The 19,929-nt window shown below is 41.7% G+C and overlaps 1 protein-coding gene across 1 annotated transcript in view; it reads left to right on the top strand.

Moving 5' to 3' along the window:
- The first annotated feature begins 625 nt into the window (after positions 1–625).
- Positions 626–19,929, top strand: part of MGAT5 (alpha-1,6-mannosylglycoprotein 6-beta-N-acetylglucosaminyltransferase) — a 138,831-nt gene continuing 119,527 nt past the window's right edge. Inside the window, exon 1 of the mRNA XM_069780823.1 lies at positions 626–791. The gene's annotated coding sequence lies outside the window, so the exon portion shown is untranslated. The remainder of the gene's footprint in view (positions 792–19,929) is intronic.

Raw genomic sequence — 19,929 nt, 5'->3', positions numbered from 1 at the left:
CCAGCCACGTCCATCTTCTGCCCTCGCTTTCCTGACCTCGGGCTGACAGACTGCCCAGCACCCTGAGGCGGCAGCGGCGGTCTCCCGGGCCGTTCCTCCCCGGGCGGCCTCCGCTAGGCCTGAGCGCGGCCCGCCGCTCCGCGGGGCCACCGGCAGGTGTGAGGGGAAGAAGGCCCGCTCAAAGGAAGGCGAAGCCGGGGCTTGCGGCGGGAGGCGAGGCGGCCCCTCAGGGGCGCCGAGGCGTCGCCTCACCGGCGGGCTCGAGGGCGTTTCCCCCCGGGGCCACGCCCGCACACTTACCACAGCATGCAGCGGCCGCGCGCCAGCGGCCCTGCCCGCTCGCGGGCGCTTTGCTCCCCACGCCCGCCCGCCCGCCCGCCCTCCCGCCCGCTCCCCTCAGCGTCCGCGCGCCCCGCCGCCCGCTTCCCGCCCTGGCGGGCGCCGCGCGCGCGCGCGCTCCGCAGCCGGGCAGGCACTTTGCACACGCTCCCTCGCTCTGCTTCGGCCTGTCACAGGCGCTTCCGGCCGGGCAGGCTGTTTGCGCGCCCTCCCCTCCCGCGCGGCCGGCGGCCGTGCCGCCTTGCACACAGGCGGGCGCTGCCGCGCCGCGCCCTCGCTCTCTGGCGGCTGGCAGTTTGCAGACGCTCCCTTGCGCCCGCCCGCCTCCAGGTGGCCCGGCCCCCACGGCGGGCGCGGCGGCCGCCCCTCAGCCCGCGCCGGCCTCCGCCGAGGACCATGGGCGATGCGCTCCTCCCGGCGCGGGGGGCTGCGCACAGGCGGCGTCGGAGGAGGTGAGGCGGCGCCGGGGTTGGCGGCGGCGGCGGTGGTGGTGAAGCGGGGGGGAGACAGACGACGACCGTTGCCGCGCCCAGCCCCGCCGCCGTTGCCCCCCTCAGGCCGCTGCGGCTCCGCGGGCCGTGAGGGAGAGCGGTCTCCTCAGCGCCCCCCAAGTCGCGGCCGCCGCTAGCCGTTTGGGGCGGGGGCCGCCCCCCGGCCACATCTTCCCCCCCGCGGGGGAGCCGGCTGCTGCGGGGCGGGGCGGGGCCGGCGGTGGGTGCGGGTGCGGAACGGGAGCGGAGCGGGGAAGGGGCGGGGGGGGGGGTAGATCGGTGAGGCAGCCGCTTCGGTGCGGCGGGGCCCGTCCTTTGCCGCGGCCCGGCCGCCCCCGTCACCTTGCGTAACGACCTTCCGCGCCCGGCGCGGCGGGGAGCACCTCCGCGGGCGGCGGCTGCCGCCCCCCCGAGCGGAGCGGGGGCCCGGGAGGTGTCTGGGGGAGGAGGGGGGCGGCCCCGGGGAGCCCGCCGGCGGCCCCGGGGAGCCCGCCGTGTGCCTGGGCGGCGGGGGCAGCCTCCGAGGGACGGAGGAGCGCCGGCGGAGGTTTTACCCAAGCGCGGGTGGCGAGCTTCGCCGCGGGTGGGAGGATGAATGTCGGGCGAAAGTCTGTTGAAATCTGCCCCTTGCGATCCGATTTACAAACCGCCGGTTCCACCCGGTGCTCGTTTTGTTTCCTCTAAAGACTTCGTAGCCCTCGAGGAAGCGAATTTGAGAAAAAGGTTCCTGAAAACTGTCCCCTCTGTGCCAACTGCGCTTTCTGGTCTGCCATGTCTACTACTTTTCCGCCCAGAGGTGCATTGAGCTTTAGGTTGGAAATAACAACGCTCTTCATTTGTCAGGTTCAGCATTTCTTGCACATCAACATCAGGTTGTGGGGATTTATCTTTCATGAAAAGCCGTGGCTGACCTGATGTGATCGCATATGTGTGCAGACTTACATTAAACAAGAATTTGGGGGGCCCGTTTAATTGCCTCCCTTGAGTTTTAGCAACTATTTTAGGTAAACCTGCTTTTTTAGTATATTTAGGGGAAAAATAAATGTCGCTCAGTTTTGAGCAACAAAATCTTGGTAGAGGCTTTCCTCGCTGTTAACACAGGGAGTGCAGGTTCCATCTTTTCCATATACGGTATAATACAAATCTCGTCTTTGGAGTGCGTATTGCTCTTTCTGGCATTGTGGTCAGTAAACTTGGGAGAATGAATTCTTAGTTCTTGCATTAGGTCTTGATACATCAATCTCTCTTGATTACTGCAGCAAGAATAGAATACTCTTTAAATAAAGGCTCACTCTTGAGATTCATGTTATTCTAGTATACAGTCTTATTTGTCACCTTGTCCCCATGAAATAGTATGATAGCTTTTTCAACAGCATGACTCATAATCCTAAATAGAGGAATGAATTTTTACTTAGTGCTGTGCAAGTGCTTTATCTCAGCAAACAGCCTTGTGTGTAGGGTGGAGGGAATGTCTGCTACTGTATCTGTTAATCTGTGTCCTCAGGAGGACAGCATTTGAAGTCGTTTGCAGGCTAGGGGTATGTCTTTACTCTCAAGTCAGTGTGGTGATCTCGCTTCTTTCAGAATACTTTTGCCATTTCATAGAAGACTGAAAAGCTTTCAGAAGAGAAGGAACCAGTCAATTCTTGTTATTTATTATTGAAACCATTTTGCCTGGGGACACTGAGTCCAATTTAGTCTGAATGGGTGATTTACCTTTTTCCTTCTTCATCTCTGTGTAATGACTCTGACTGTTCTTCATGAGAAACTCTGCTTACTGCAACACCCACAGTTCACATAATTACTGGTGGCCGTAGCAAGCCTAACAGTAGGAAAAAAAGCCTTCACCTTTATTTCTGGTGGTTTTGTTACGTATAAGGTAACTTTCACTACTGCTTCCTGCTCTTTACCTGTATGAGATGATATAGGGAATAGTTTACTCCTAAAATGGCCCATGGAGCAGTATGTTTAGCGAAAGGAATGTTTATTCTTCATAACTTAATGTATGCAGGCTGTTTTGCGTTGCTCTTATATAGAATATGGATTTATTTTGTATGAGCAGAATAAGGATTAAGTAAGAACATATGCTTCCTCTTTTCTGGGTGGTAAATCCATCTTGCCGTCCAGGAGGAAGCAGCTTATACAGCCTGGACTGAAAAGATGCTGAAAGACAAAGTGACTGAATATAAGAAGATCAGGTTGTTTAAGCTCCCAAAACTAAATTGCCTAAACTTAGGAAGCAGCCAGCAACACTGGGTGCAAATCATCTAAAATCCTTAATCTGCTTCATGAAACAGAATATGGTAAAATAATGAAGTGTTCTGAATTCCTAAAATGACTTAACTTGGAGAGCAATTGTCTTTATTCTATCTCCCTCCAACCAGATTTGCTCCCTTTCCCTTGTTTAAAAAGCAAAAAGAAAAAGAAAGCTTTATACCATTAACTTCTATGCTTGAGATAATATGTAGAATTTTATTAGCACTACTCATTTCCCTTCAAGTTTGATTTTTTTTTTTTAATTTATTTTTTTTTTCTCCCCACTTGCAAGGTTATGTTTTTGGCATTGTATGCCGCTGTCATCTAACAAGTTTACTCTGCTTTTGCTTCTGTTTAATAAAATAGCTTAGTATGCAGTTTTCTTCCTCATCTTGGCTCTAAAATTTTAATAGAACTTCAGGAGTAGTTGGCATTAACTGCCCTTCACTGATACAGTAACTTTGGTTATTAGCTATGTGGTAGGTGTTTTGAAAGCTTGTGTGAATGCAGTGTTCATGTTTTGAGCAGATTGAGATCTAAAGAAGACTGAGTGTTTCATGAAAGGATGGGAGAATTTGTTCAGTTTTATTGATGGGAAAAGCTGATAAGTGAGATTCGGTGGCAAACATTACTTTATGGTTATTTGCCAACAGATTGTCTGACTTAGTCTATGCTTAGTCTCTTAAATAGATGGTGGAAAGAAATACAATATGATGAATATAAAAAAGGCCAGGTTCTGATAGTATTTTCATTGATGTCACGTTATTCCCAAAGCATCTGCAGAACTCTTCTGCTTAGTCCTGTTTGGAACCAGAGCGGTATTCCAGCAGCAACTCTTGGTAACAGGCATCGGAAGCATCTGCTGAAGGAAATGAACATGCTGCACAGTGCTAATCAGCTGGGAATCTGATGAGTGGAAACTTTCAGGAATCAAGCGGTTTTGCTATTACTGCATCTTCAATTTAAGAAAAATCTTAACTGATTGGAGTGGAATAAGGTCATCCTTTATTCCTTTCTACTTGTGCCGAGTTAGTATTTCTGCATTTCTGCATTTCATATTCTACGTACGCACGTGCACTTAAACAAAAAACCCCTAACACCAAAACCTAAAAAATCTTTTGTCTTCCATACTTCAGAAGAAAATGTGGAATTTTCTATTTGCCTCTGTGTGTATGTGTGCACACTCAAACCCCTCTTGTTTTCCTCTTTCAGCCTCCTGTTATTGGCATACATTATTGAAGTTGTAAAGGCTTCATTATCTGTTTTGCTTTCATTTCTTGAAGAGCCCAGAGCCGTGGTCGTGGTTTAAGCCCAGCCGGCAGCAAAGCACCATGAGGCTGCTTGCTTACTGCTCCCCCCTCCCCGGTGGGATGGGGTGGAGAAAATACAACGAAAAGCTGCTGGGTGGAGACAAGGACAGGGAGGGATCACTCACCAATTATGGTCATGGGCAAAAACCAGACTCAATTTGGGGAAAAAAAATCTATTTAATTTGTTGCCAATCAAATCAGAGTAGGATAATAAGAAATAAAACCAAATCTTAAAAAAACACCTTCCCCCCACGCTTCTTCCAGAGCACAACTCCACTCTCAATTTTATCTATTCTCCCCACCAGTGGTGCAGGGCAATGGGGAATTGGGGTTAGGGTTAGTTCGTCATATGTTGTCTCTGCTGCCCCATCCTCTTCAGGGACGGGACCTGCCACACTCTTCTCCTGTTCCAGCGTGGGATCCCTCCCACGGGAGACAGTCCTCCATGAACTTCTCCAATGTGGGTCCTTCCCCTGGGCTGCAGTTCTTCACGAACTGCTCCAGAGTGGGTCCCTTCCATGGGCTGCAGTCCTTCAGGCACAGGCTGCTCCAGTGCAGGCTTTCCATGGAGTCATAGTCATCTTTGGGTGCAGCCACCTGCTCTGATGTGGGGTCCTCCCTGGGCTGCAGGTGGAGATCTGCTCCCCCGTGGACCTCCCTGGGCTGCAGGGGGACAGCCTGCCTCACCATGGTCTTCCCCACGGGCTGCAGGGGAATCTCTGCTCCGGCGCCTGGAGCACCTCCTCCTCCTCCCTCTTGCTGACCTTGGTGTCTACATAGATGTTTCTCTCACATTCCACTCCCCTCTCTGCTGCAGGTTTTCCCTTAAACATGTTATTGCAGAGGCGCCACCACCGTTGCTGATGGGCTTGGCCTTGGCCAGAGGCAGGTCCAACTTGGAGGCAGGGAAGCTTCTAGCAGCTTCTTACAGAAGCCATCCCTGTAGCCCCTCCCCTGCTACCAAAACCCTGCCACACAAACCCAATACATCTATGATATAATGAAGTATAACTTCTGTGAGGAATAAGTCTCAGGTTGTGTTTTGATAGTGGCTTGATTTCCATCACTTCTGACACCATCTTTTTGATTATTTGTTTGCTCACGTGCGTTGATAACTCGCGTGCTGTAACTCGTGGCTACAAAGAGAAGGTGATTAGAGTTTTATACAAACTTATGTTACTTCAGTGAAGGGTTTTGGATATTGACATAGGCTCTCTTAATTGGATGGTATTTGAGGAGGAGCCACCATAATGGTGGAGAATTGGTGACACAAGTGCTGACACAGCCTCCCAGATGTGAGGCAGCAGCTTTTTGTGACAATGCAAACTTTTATCAGGGTGGGTAGTCTTACTCTTCTATTCAAGCTGGAATAGTTCAGCTGTCTTAAGATGAATTTGTGGGATTTTGTTCTTGCCTTCCAACAAGGAAAATTCTTGTCTGCTTTAATCAGGTGAATCTTTCAAGCCCAAGGTCTATGCATGCACTCAGGCCAGGATGTAGGTCCTTTGAGGAACTTCTGCTAAAATTATGGCATTTTCGTATGTCTGGCATTTGCGTACTAGGGAGACACTGCAGTGAAAGAATAGAGAAGATTAGTTTGGGGCACAGGGATTCCCTCTTAAAGTAGCAAAGTCCTTTTTATGAGGAAAGCTTAAGTCAATGCTGCGATCCATTTGATTTATTATTTATGGTTTGTATGAGTTAAGAATCCTGTGATCCTGGCTGTTTGAGTCTCACAAGGTCCTCTTATTCCTGCTAGCTAACTGTATTTCTTCATACATCCCACAGGCATTCCAAACTATTTAACCTTGATGATTAGTCTAACCTACTGACGTTTGTCGTGCTGATTTTTATATCCCGATGAAAGCCTGTAATCTTTGAAAGGTATCAACCACCTCTTTTGCCTTTGTTGTCCTTTAGACAAAGGGATTTTCATTGGTTACAAGTAGCAGGCAGAACCTGATTTTACTTATATCAGTTGTTGCTCATGGGTCATGTAGTTTGTTGCATTTTTTTGTATATAAATTTTTGCCATATAATGTATTCCTTGTGGTTTCATTTCCCTAGAATAGTTTTATAACTAAAACCTTCTCTTCACTCTTGTTAGAGTTAGGTAATGAAGTTTATTGCTGCTTCTTTTCCATTGCCTGTTAAGGTTGCATTCCTCTCTTCCCTAGAAAACAGACAAGTCATACATGTACCGTGACTGGTACAACAACAGCATTTTATATAACCTGTATTGAGATCCTAGCAAAGCATTTTCAGATAGCTACTAATCAAGTAGTAGATTGGATATTAGGAAAAATTTCTTCACTGAAAGGGTTGTCAAGCACTGGAACAGGCTGCCCAGGGAAGTGGTTGAGTCGTCATCCCTGGAGGTATTCAAAAGATGTGTAGATGTGGCACTTAGGGACATGGTTTAGTGGTGGACTTGGCACTGTTAGGTTTACAGTTGGGCTCAATGGTCTTAAAGGTCTTTTCCAACCTAAATGATTCTATGTTTCTCAGTTGTCGTAAAAGGCACAAGCTGCAGTGAATTATCATTCCTGCCTAAGGTTATGTTTTGTGATCTCAATATTTTTTTGGACCTGTGACATCTCAAGATACTGAACCTTTGGATGCTACCACATTATGTGGTAGCCCTCTTGTCTGCAATATGTGTGAGTAAAGTGGATCAACACATTCTTACAGAAAATCCTTTGTTAGTACAAAGGTATCTGCATATATTCACTCAGGCAGTAGTTCTCTTGGGTTTAAAATGCTGTGTCTTATCCCTTTCCTCTTTTTTTTTTTTTTTTTTTTTTGTCCCCTCCCTTGCTCTCTTTGTGTGTTTGTTCCTTTTCTGCAGAGAACTAATGCAGTTCAATGCAGCTTCAATGCAGTTTTTGGAAATTTCCCTTGAACTCTGCAGAGCATGACTATAGTATGCATGTCATATACCTGGAAGATTATTTCAAATATTAAGGAACCATATAACTGAACTTGTATTTTCTCTGCTATTATGATATTTTTTTTTATATTTTTTGTAAAATGAAATGTAAAATGTGTTTTGATTGAAGATGGGCTATCTGAAATGTTTCATTAGTTACATAAAACTTGTCTACATAGGATACACAAGTTAAGAAAAATATACCGAACTCCTTCATTCAGTGAATTTGAACATTCATATGGTATTCATAGCAAAAATTGTTGAACAAATCATCTACCTCCTAACAAGTTTTTAGCTTCCATGAGTCTTTCTTGATAGGTCCAGTTCAAGTACAGTTTGTGCAACAATTTCTTTTTCTATACTGTAGATTAAGAAGACTGAAAATACTAGCTTCAAGTTGCTATTGAGAAATTTTTATGCTGTACTGTTAGAACTCGGTATCAGACATACCGATTAATTACTTTTTCTGAAAAGCTTGTTTAAAACAAAACCAGAAACACCCAACAAAAAACAAAAAAAGAAACCTAGAACAAGTGTGACAAAAGTTTCTAACCTGTAGTTATCCAGGTTTGATGATGTTTATTCATTCTATACCAAGACATTGTAACATGAATGTATTGAACGCTGAATGAAACTGTTTGCATGACCTAACAGTAGAATGAAAGTCCCACACTGTTTCCGTGCACTGTAGTGTGAAGGCTATTTCTGCCTAAAAGAAATGCTTCCAGTACTAATGCCTCTAAAATACTACTTCAAGTAACATGAACCATGAAATAGTGAGCTGCTTCTGATGTTGGTTTGCATTGCCCATTTCTATCTAGATGTAATTAAAGCTTGCTATTTTTAATAATTAAAATAGCAATAAATATGGAAAACACAGAATCTGTCTAGAAGTATTCAGCAAACAGCAGCAACCAGATCTTCATCATCTTCAGATTCTCAGGATGAGTTTTCTTTCTGTCTTGCTTTTGGCATAAATTATACATTACAATGGGCCCCCTTTTCCTAAAAGGAATATAGAGTATTATCTTGCCATGTCTTTGTTTGTTTGTTTACCTGATCTTGGAATTTCTGAGCCACCTGGCAAAGCAGTTTTCTCCCTGAAAAAAAGAGAAACTAAGCAGATGGATGTATTTCATGCCTAGGAAAAACCTGAAATATTCTTAACGTAGAAGCTTTCACACCTATTTGGCAAACTCCTGCGGTAAAGTTAAAGGAGCTTGACAACAGCGTTCTCTGTAGGTATTAATACACTGTATGGGGATACAAACTTTCCTACCTACTTCACACACACACACACACAGAGGCGCGCACCCTGCCCCCCCCCCCCCCAAAAAAAAAAAAAAGAAATCAAGACACACCTCCAAAACTCTCTAGCATCTTGGCTTTTGAAACACTCTAACAATGCTGACAAAAATGCACTTGGCTAATGGTAGACATATAGTGGATTCAGAGACGATTTTGGTGGGAAGGAGGTCTGCAAAATGAATGGCTGTTCTTGGATAGCAATAAGGTGCTTACAAAACAAGTGGGCAAGCAGTGCACGTAAGGCACCAATTTGATGCTTGGGTTCTGAAGGTCTTAGAGGCATACTTGCAAGCGGTGAGTAAGAGCAGAAAAATGACTATTTCTCAGTCTCTGCGTGTCGATGGAATTTAAGGTAGGAAATGTTAAAATACATAACTCTGTTGCAGGGACTGTGGAAAAAAAGTTCCAGAGAGCTCAGGAAAAAATCTGAAAAAATATTTGGTGGACTGAACAACATGAATTGTTTGAGAGGCTTTTGAAGAACTCAAACTGTTTATCTGGAAGTCAAACTAAATTTAGAAATTGGGCATTAAATTTGAATAGACATATAGCCAAATTAGAATATGGCTTGCTTTCTCTTTAGATTTAATTAAGAATTGTCACTCCTGTATTTTGGTAGGATTTTGTCAGTGAAATCAGTATTTGTGTTTCCTGATTGGACAGAACAGGAAAAGGATGTGGAACACTCTGTATAGGGGAAAAAAAGACACAAAGATTTCTCAATCTTTACCACTCAGACTTCAGCCTAGGTTGTACAGGATATCTGACCAGATTATTAAAGCTATATTATTCCAATAAGTTCCTTAGCACATTGATTTGTTTTTGTAAGTTCTTGTAAAAATGAACAGTTTCCTTCTCTGTGTTTCTCTTCCTGAAATGCAGTTTCTCAATCGGTACTATTGATCCTCCAAGAACATGGTGAAATGCAGTATCATTCTGTTTACGCTTAATGTGTATTTGTGTTATGCAGCTACTTTTCTTTTAGTAGACTGGAAAAAAGCATGCAGGAGGAGAATGCTGCAGATGCTTCCAGTGGTTTTTCTACTCAAGCCAACAGCTATTTTACTATAGATAAAATCAACCAGTTCTGAATACTTATGCTGATTTTAAGAGACTGTAATCAAGTTAAATGAATATGGTTATACTTCAAAATAAAATATTGGGTTGTTATTTCTAATATATATTTTCTTAGATACCACTTGAGTTTATTTATAAATCAGTTCTAGAAAAAAATATTGTTCTTTGTTTTGATACCATAACTTCTCTTGAAAGAGAAATATAAACTGTACTCCTTATAGATGAGATGGTAATCTGTATTTCTTGTTGGAAAAATTACCCAGATTTTTTCAGTAGCTTGGCAGCCATATATTCAAGAAATTGGATCATCAGTAAAATAAAAACTTACTTTTTTAATGATGTGAGAAATGAAACTGAGTTGCATAAGTGTTTGATAAAGCGATTTGACATAAGTCTGAATCTAGATCTCAGTGGTTTGAGACTTCTGAGGAACCTTATCCATCTCACTTTGTGGCCCCAGTTGTTAATCTTTGTGAAATATTATTTTGAGTCCGTTAAGTGGCTCCCCTTGGGTTCAGGATTGATAACCTTATAGGACTACGCATGATTCCTTTGAGGGAAGGGTTACAGTAACTTTCACCTAACCTGTGTTACCAAAATTCTCGCCAAGGTAAGTTAAAGAATATTTGAGGGAGCAAGGAGGAACTTCAGGCTGGGAGATGATTAAGGTTTTCATCTTTCTGCTGGAGTCCATTACAAATTGCTGCTTTCTAGCAGCTGAGATGAAGTTCTGTGAAAATAGTACTTGCCCACTGGAAGTTTGGAATTTCAGTTCACTAGTTGATCCATGCTGGCCTGCTGAATGTCCAGTGAGTGAGCAGTTGTTGCAACACTGTATGTTACCAGCAGTGATTCAGTGTGCCACCAGCCTATAGTGGAAGGAATGGATTTTTGTAATGATGCAGCGAGAGTTTAACTGCGGTGAGTAAAGTTCTGTACTGGTGTAGAAGGCATATTGCAGTTTACTTAAGCTCTTTTTGAGTTGATGCTATTTAAACCTCTGGCTCTGTATATTGCAACTAGTACAATGAGGCCCAAGTGTGCACTTAAACTTCCCTTTGAGGGCTGTACTGGCTGATACAGAGCAAAAGCTTGTAACGGGTTTAGCTTCTGTTCAGCTTCTATTAAAGTCCTTGTACCTTGATTCATTTCCTGACATAGTAGTTTCCATATGTACCAGTTGCATAGCTTGTGCACTGTGTAATGTTACAGAAGAATGCCAGTATTGATTAAGATACTTAGAACATGTCTAAGAACACTTTCTTACATACTGAGATATTGGCATGCATGTGGCCACATCTAAAGCAAAGAAAACAGTGAGTCTTATAAATGAAAAAAAGATACCTTTTAAAAAAAGCTGTACTTGAAAAATAGTATTATAATTTAAATATATGGGGAATACTGTTCTACATAAATCTTGCATTTCTTAGGCCTAGAAAAGGCGACTTAGATGGATATCTGAAGAATCTAATTTTTCAGAATTTAGGGTTAAAAAAAATGTAAATTAGCAAGGGGCTTTTTTTCCTACATTTGACGTACAAGTTTTCTACATACCATGTATTTGAACAACTGATTTTTTTTCCCATCCACCATTAGTACTCTATTTTGTTAGAATTGTCTTGGTCTCTATTCAGACTGTTGTGTGTACCTCAAGTCTTGTTCTGCCCTTGAGTATTGTTCTCATTGGGTATGGCAAACTTGAATTCTGTTGCCCAGCTGATAATCTGGTACTTCGTAACTCAATGGTTTTGTAATGCTGTTTCATAATTTGTAGTACCTTATGCTAATCAAATGTTCTGTGCTTTGATCAAGGGAGAATTAACACCAGCATTTGGTGGTGCTTTATGGGAATGTCATTAGTCTTCTTGGTCTTCACCAAGACTGCAGTTAGGTGAAGTTTGTGCCCTCATACCAATCTCTCCCCATTTCCTATCAGTGCATTTATGTGGCAGCACAGTGAACTGGCTGACAAACTCTTGTGGCTGTAAATGGCTTTCTGGCGTTTGGCTGTTCATGTTTCAGAATGACAACATTCCATAGCTGTCTTCACCTTTTAGTCATATAGGCTGGGGAAGGAGGTTGGAGAGGGATAAAGATGCTGCTTTCAGTCACAGTGCTGGCTTGGGGTGTTTGAACATCAGCCTAATTTAGAAGATTGTATTCTTATTACTTCTTAAAATGTTAGGTTCACAGAGGGTTAATGCTCTATCCAGTGGGTCAAATAGCCCCAGTTTTATCTAGCAAATTAATGCTGTTTTTTTTTCCAAAAAGACTTACACTGTGTAAGTACTATCAGTATACATTTTTCTGTTTGTTTATCCAAATGAAAAAAAAGAAAAATCCTCCTCATTTTATAAATTCCTGATATACAACTCAGATTTTACGCTATTGATTTTGGATGTGTACTATGAAAAGAGTTTTTTAATGAAGGTGTACTCTTGCCCTTTCACAAGCTACAGAGTATTTTTAAATATGCCACCCACTCTTTAAATAACTAAAATTTGACATTTCATTAAAAAGGCTGCTGATGCAGCATTGTAGTTTGGCAGAAATTACTCTAGAAACCATACAGTGCTCAATGCATCCACCTTCCATATACAATGGGGATCAAGCCTATTGCTCAGGATAAAAAAGTTTGTCTAGGCCACAAAAATGCAGGTTTAAAACCTTTTCACTGTTATTTTGTACTGACCAGCTCTGTCATCCTTGTGTTTGAGAAATGGAGGAAGAAATCTGTCAAATGTTATTAGCGTACTTTTTTTTTTTCTTTTGCCAATATATTCTCACTTGGCTTGTGTGCGTGGCTGAGTGCACTGCTGACAGTTGTTCAATTTATTACAGTGTTAAGGTCTTCATTTCCTTATTAAAAATTGTTTAGAATATCACATAAAGTATACCAGTGTTTGAGTTGTAAAACTGATTTTAAATAAATAAATTGGGAAAAGTGTTAGAAATTCTCAAGAATACTGTACAACAGGTTTCAGGGACTTGGTCATACTTCTCTTTCCATCTTGGCTTGTGTCTGTCTCCTTTCTTACCTATTTTGTGTAATTTGAAGCATGTTTTCTTTGTTGCTGCTGCCTAATTACTGCTATTACCACTGCCTCACTGCTCCACATCCTAAAAGTGTGAAGGGCTAATCATTTTGTGCTCTTTTTTCATTTGGCCTTCGGGAGCAATGCAGGCAGCATATGTATTTTCTGTTCTGCTCAGCACTGGAAACAGCCTTCCACTAGATGTTGAAGATTTTGGTGAATATAATAATTTCTTATTCAGCAGATGTGTTAAAATTCAGGTATCTCTTGATTCTAAGTATGCTTATTTTGGGTTTGGGGTTTTTTTGTTGTTGGTCAAGCTGGATTTCAGTTATGTGCAAGAAGTGTTTTGGGTATCCTCTGCTGTGCTCGGAAAAAAGCAAAATCTCCTTCTTAATCCAGATATCCAAATGGCTTTTTCCTTTTTTCTCGAAACTTCTCGTCTTCAAGGATGAGATTTCACCATATGACTTGAAATTTTTTCACAGACATTACATTTAAGCTTTACCTCATGCATTCCTTCCAATCCTCCAAAGTGCACTTCTGAAATTCTTTCACATGTTTGTGTAACCTGTTTCTTTCTTAAATCATTTAGGAAGTGTGCTTATTTACTGAACTCATTGACTTTCAGAACTGGACTAAAACAGAACTCATCCCACCCCACCCACCATACAAACATGGATGGTTTTTTTGTTTCTGTACAATTAAGTCAAAGTTGAAGTCTCTGAATGGTATATGCACAAGTTGTGCTGAATCTTTGTTATAATCAACTAATAATAGACACAAGATGAACTAGAACCTTTCTGTTGGACTGCTCACCACCTAATTATCAAAACAGATGATTTCAAGCAAGGATTGAATGCCTTCAGAAGGCCAGCTGATCTTGCATCTTTTTCTTTGTCACATCAATAACTCTTTCATGCAGATCCTCTTTCTTGTCTTTTTTCTGATCTGGCTTTTTCAACTTACTTCAAGCAACTGTCTGTAATGATTGAGGCCATTTTTACTGAAGGTCTGACTCTCTGCCTATGTTGCACAAACTTTGAATCTACAGAAAATGAAAGTAGCACATTGAAGAGGTGGGTAATTGCTGAGTGGCCTGTAGTTTATCTGGATCTGCAGATTTTTTTTCCCTGGGGGTTATTTCCACCAGAATTTACTTCCATATTTTTGCTAATATAGTCAATATGTTATTGCAATAATCTATTTGGCCTGATTATTCTAGATGTTTGTATAGGAATCTCTTCTAAGGCTATCATTATACCCCCCCCAAAAAGCCAGTCAGGATAAACACATGAAAATATTACAGAGAAAATGTAAGTTTGCTACTTTTAAATTGTCTCAGTCATCTGTTAGAATGTAGGAAAGCTGAGCAGAGCAAGGCATCAAATAAATCTGAATTTAGACAACTTTTTAAATACTACCTTCTGAAATTTCTGGTAAATCCATGCTAGCTATTTTCTTTTTGTAATTAAGCTGCTTCTTTTCTAAGCTGGCTTTTTTGAGTTCCTCTTTGAACTTCCATTGTATACAGATTTTAGGTGTCTAATTTGGAATTGTGAATGTCATAGCAACTAGATACTTACAGCCATGAAGCAGTAGTTGGTTTTGCTTTTTATTTTTTAAACTAAATGAAGGAAAACCCCTTCCAATTCTAAAGACTCTTGCAGAATGATAGGTGGAGGAAGTAGTGGTGGTAAAGTTGTTCTTAAGGAGTCATTAAATTAACTGGTTGGGTACTGCTGTCTTTAAGGTAAAACAGACTTGAGTATGAAAAGCAGGAATAATGCAGTTAATGGGAGAGAGGTTAGGAGTTAAATGAAACCTCACCTATGGGAAAAACAACTTAGTTGCTCAACTGTCTTGAAGATCAGATATTTTCTCCAGTTTGGAAAATAAATGAAAGTCACTCAAAAGTCATATGTTAAAATAACTATGCAATAATAATTTTGGATTTAAATAGATATTATAAGAGCATAGAGATGATTTCCAAACCACTCTTCAGGCTTAAACCTCAAGTCATGTGTTGACTCCAAACTGTAAGATATATCTCTTCTCAGCATTAAAACAGCAGCCTAAGCTGGAGTAAAGCCTGGAAGCTACTGAGTGATACAAAGCTGTAGAAAGAAATACCACATCCCTCTGAAATACAGAGCGAAATGTTGAAAAAATATATTCTTTCTTTTTTCAGGCTATTAGCGTGAACAATCTCTCTCTCTATGACCAGACCTAATGAACTTGAGTGACTGACTACTGTTGGGTTTTGGTTTTTCCCCCCGCTAATTAGAGATACTATTATATGCTGCATGCATGTAGCTCAAATACAGGTTTATCTAATTTCTGCAGTGGAACATAGGTGCAACCCAGTAGGCTAAGATACAGTACAGTGGTAGGATAGTCTATGTTGGATCCTCACGGTTGTAGCTTACAAAGCAAATGGGCTGCTCCAGATGTTGAAATGTGCTAAGATAATGCCTTAAATAGTTATCTGCAGGTTATCTGTCAAATCCTGGCTGTTACAAAAATAAATCAATGTAGCCCAGTGATACAAAGTTCAAAAGAGAGAGGCTTTTTGTACCAACTTATCTTTTAAAGATGTGTTTTCCAGCACATTTCCCCAGTGAGTAGAAAGGAATGAGTATTTTCATAATATCAGAAAATCTGTTCCTCTGTTTCTCTGCCTATCTTTTTCTCTTCATTAGCTATGACTAAACAGTAAAGAAATCCATTCAGCTGTGGTAGTATCAGTATAGTGGTCTCTCTTTTCCTCTCTGCTAGTACTACAGTACTGTTTCAAGACCATTTAAATTCTGCTCAGAGCTGTAAGTGATCTTTTTGGCAGTCTCATATGCATTTACATTAACTGCTGGATTGCAATAATTTTCAAATGGATTGTCTGAAAGTGGATTTTTTGGGGTACATATTTATAGATGAGTATTCGTGTCTTAGAGTTGTGGGTTTCTTTTACATCTTGTGCCTTTACCTGGCTAACATTAACTTGGTTCTAGGAAGATACTTCCTGATGTAGGCTGGGAGGATGGATGCCAAGCCTGCCCTAGAGGTCCAGAAGAAAATCAGCAAGCAGAAATAATTCCATTGGGCTTGCACCTTTGATACAAAGTGTCTTCTCTAAGAGTTCTTCATCTAGTTAAACATTAGGTAGAGTGTATGGTATACTGCAACCAAGTGTCATCCTTGCTGCTAATGGCATTTCCTTTTGAGGCACTTCACTGTATTTGTCCTGAGAAGTCTCCTAACTTTCCCTTGTTAGCTCAAAAGACACAATTTTTCACTGTCACCAGTCTAGAGATGGACACTATTGCCTATGGAATTTCCTTTCTGATTCTGGAAACCACTTGGGTTTAGGACCCTAAAGAGGTTTGCAGTAGGATGTGTCGTACTGTAGATATTGGCTAGAGTTTAGTATGGAACTACAGTGGAAAGATATTATTTAGATTATAGCCATAGCAGCTGATCTTCAGCTGTCAATGGCACCACTTGTCATAACTGGAGGTATTTTTTAGAGCTTTTTTTTTTGATGTTGGAGGGAAGGAGGAAGGAAGCCTTGATGCTTACGTTTATATTGCTTATAATGCATTTGTATTGTTGAAACACTAGAGAGCTAACCTAATAACTAAGCTAATGTGTTTGAATGGACCATGGAAGTCTGACTTAACTGCCTTGTAAATCTTGTTGCTGTGATTCAGATAATATTTGGGAAATATATGAATACTTTGTTGTACATGTGTGGCATTTTAAAATTATATTAATCTCTCAAGTGTGTGAAGGAGCATTTAGTTGGTATACTGCAAGATTTTCTGCTAGAAGGGACCTGGTTTTTCTCCTCTCGCACCTATACAAGTATGAACAACATTGTGATGGGTTGACCCTGGCTGGATGCCAGGTGCCAATCAAAGCCGCTCTATCACTCCCCTCCTCAGACGGACAGGGGAGAGAAAATATAACAAAAGGCTTGTGGGTTGAGATAAGGACAGGGAAAGATCACTCAACCAATTACCATCATGGCCAAAACAGACTTGGGGAAAAAAATCAATTTAATTTGTTACCAATGAAATCTGAGTAGGTTAATGAGAAATAAACCCAAATCTTAAAAAAACACCTTCTCCCCACCCCTTCCTTCTTCCCAGGCACAGCTGCACTCCCAAATTTCTCTACCTTCTCCCTGCCAGTGGTGCAGGGGGACGGGGAATGGGGGTTGAGGTCAGTTCATCATGCATTGTCTCTGCCGTTCCTTCCTCCTCAGGGGCAGGACTCCTCACACTCTTCCCCTGCTCCAGCGTGGGGTGCCTCCCATGGGAGACAGTCCTCCATGAACTTCTCTAGCATGGGTCCTTCCCCCAGGCTGCAGTTCTTCATGAACTGCTCCAGAGTGGGTCCCTTGCATGGGCTCCAGTCCTTCAGGCACAGAATGCTCCAGCGTGGGTCCCCCGCAGGGTCACAAGTCCTGCCAGGAAACCTGCTCCATTTAATGACAATGCTTCAGTTTATACATGCTTTCTATGAACTGACTTGTGTTCCCAGCACTGGAGGGAGAAAAGCTCAATGTGCTTTCTTGAGAACATGCCAAAGAGCATGCATGGTAGAATTCCAGGACTGGTGAAAATTCAAGAGGGTAACAGGTATTAAACATAGCTACATAGCTTCAGATTATGTAATCCTTGTATAGTTCAGCCAAGTGCAAAATTACCTCACCAGATTTGTCTTTTTTTTTTCTTTTTTTTTAATTGATTTGAAAAGATGAAGAGGGACAGAATTACTTAAACTGAGAAAGTTCAGAAAACTATGGTAGGTAGGTGAGGAAAGTAATCCTCTGATGTGGTTCAGACTGAAAAACATAAGATTAAATCCACGGTAAGGCAAATATAATCTCATTTTATAGTTACATAAGACTGTTTAAAGTGGGTCATCAGTGTTGGGGAAAAACATGCCTTCATTTTCTAGGCTTTTTTTTTTTTTAACATACCAAATAAGGTTTTTTCTTCCTCTTCCCACACTAGAAGGAACGCTTTCCTCTAGGGACAAAGATAGGATGAAGCTAAATATATCACTTGTCTACTTTATTCTCCATCATGTTGCTTAAGTGGTAATCACTTTTTTGAGATTTACCTTCAGAGATTCTGCCTGACATATAGTGATGTGCATAATGAATATAAGCAAACAGATAGCAATTTAAAATTCATTCTTTATTGCACTTCGATTTTAGTTTACAAATTGCTATAACAATTAAAGGGATTTTGTAAGCATTAATCTATGCACTTAGGGGAAGTTTCACCTTAATTCTTTATTATTTGTGTGAGATGGAGAAAAAACAGCTTAAGACCTTGCATGAGAGTTGGGGTTCTTTTGTTTTCTAGTTTCAAATGATATATAGGAGGGCTAAGTTTCTCTTCTTTGAAAGTACCACCCTTTTCAGGGAAAGAGAAGAAGTTGATTGAGTTTGAGGGCCATGACCTGTGTGGCTTAGTTATGGATTTTTCGGTTGATGTTTGCTTGTTTGCATTTTTTTCTGAAGCACCAGCTAGAAGAATCTGAAGGAGCCCAGACTGAGGAAAGAGGAGACTGATTGCATGCTTCTGTAGGAGAAGGAGGCCTGAGAGTTAACAGCTACAAAGAGATTTTAGGTAGAAAGGGAATGGCTTCTTCAGCAGCCCTTTAGAACTGAGAGGTACAAAGGGGGGTGCACCTAGGTGTCCTCTAGATATCCAAAAATGTAGGCATCAAAAACTTGCTTATCTCTCAAACTCTTTTATACTGTGTTTTAGGTAATTGGGGAAAGGACCGAAATGTTTACTTTCCCATTCATAATGGGAAGCATGCAATGATAAGGAAAAAGTACATACTGCTGTAAATAATGTTCAAACTGTAGCTCCTCCTTTGATACTCCTGACTGTCAGAATTGGCATAATGGGTTGCCAGCAATGGGAGTTGTGTCCAAAAAATCCAGCTTGCAACTTCTGATGATTGAGATAATTTACTTTGACTTTCCATTCAGCAGCTAAGCCCTATTAATCCAGCTACTAGTTCATTGTGTATTTAGATTCTTCATAGGGGTTGACAGTAAAATTTTTCAGCTCATGCTGAAAACTGCATGTTGGCAAATAAACAGGTAACCATTATAATACACATCAAATGAGAATCTATTCAAACTTTACGCGAAGCCTTTGATGAAGTACTTGATAGTAAGTCATGATGTCAGTATGCTGAACCAGAAGAGGACAGCAGAATGATGGTTGAAAAGATTCCTGCAATTTTGCTGGAAGGGCCAGTTTATACTGTCTGAACTATGCTAATCAAAATAGCCAGACTAGCTTTGTAGTTGAAATAGCAAATTACTTCTTGCACAACTTATTTTGACTGAGATGTCTAGGGAACACTCAGGTTAATTCCATGGGCAGATGTGAGGAGGCAATGACTTCTGGTTGGAGAAGTCTGCTGGCACAGATAGATCCGGAATAGCTGATGTCTTCCTGGCCTCAGCCTGTCACACTCCAAAATTTAAGCCATGCATACTGAATCACATGTTCTATGTGATTTACATTTATTAAATCACAAAACCTTTTTCCCCTTCACTCTACCCGCTATCTTGACTTCATTGCAATAGCTTCTGTTACCAAAAATGGCTGCTGGTAAGCATGAGCACTTTTTTGTTTTCTAAATTATTACTCTTCATGATCAGGAAGAGACTAAAAATTTGCTCATACTGTATTGGGAAGCACTATTGGGAAGTAAGAACAAAAAAGATGAAGCTTTGAACAAGTTATGAGCACTAATGGTTCCTTAATATTAGCTGTGCTGTAGAATATTGGGGAGTGTGGAGAAAGGGAAAAGAAGGGATAAAAGCACACTCTAATTTGAGTTTAGGAAGGTCAGGTCCTTCTATAGTCAGTACAGAGGATGGGGCTTTTGGGGCTGCTGCTTTGAATGACTCCCTAAAAGAGGAAGAAGGGCTACGCTAAAGAGTTCTTTGCTACCAAAATATACAATTTCTCCTTTTCATTTTCACTAGCTGTGATACACACCTGACCCATCTGCTAGACAGCTTAGTTTGCAAAACAAGCAGAAAGCTAATGTAAGAAAAAGGCTTCTTTTGTTTTCACGATCTGAATCAGCTCACCGAGGGATCTGTTGATTTGGCACATCTAGCACAAAGGAGGGTGTGAGTG

This window comes from Haliaeetus albicilla, chromosome 4, assembly GCF_947461875.1.
Source record: "Haliaeetus albicilla chromosome 4, bHalAlb1.1, whole genome shotgun sequence".
NCBI lineage: Eukaryota > Metazoa > Chordata > Aves > Accipitriformes > Accipitridae > Haliaeetus > Haliaeetus albicilla.
Note: the sequence above shows the minus strand (reverse complement) of the source record. Positions and strands in the feature narration are given on the sequence as shown.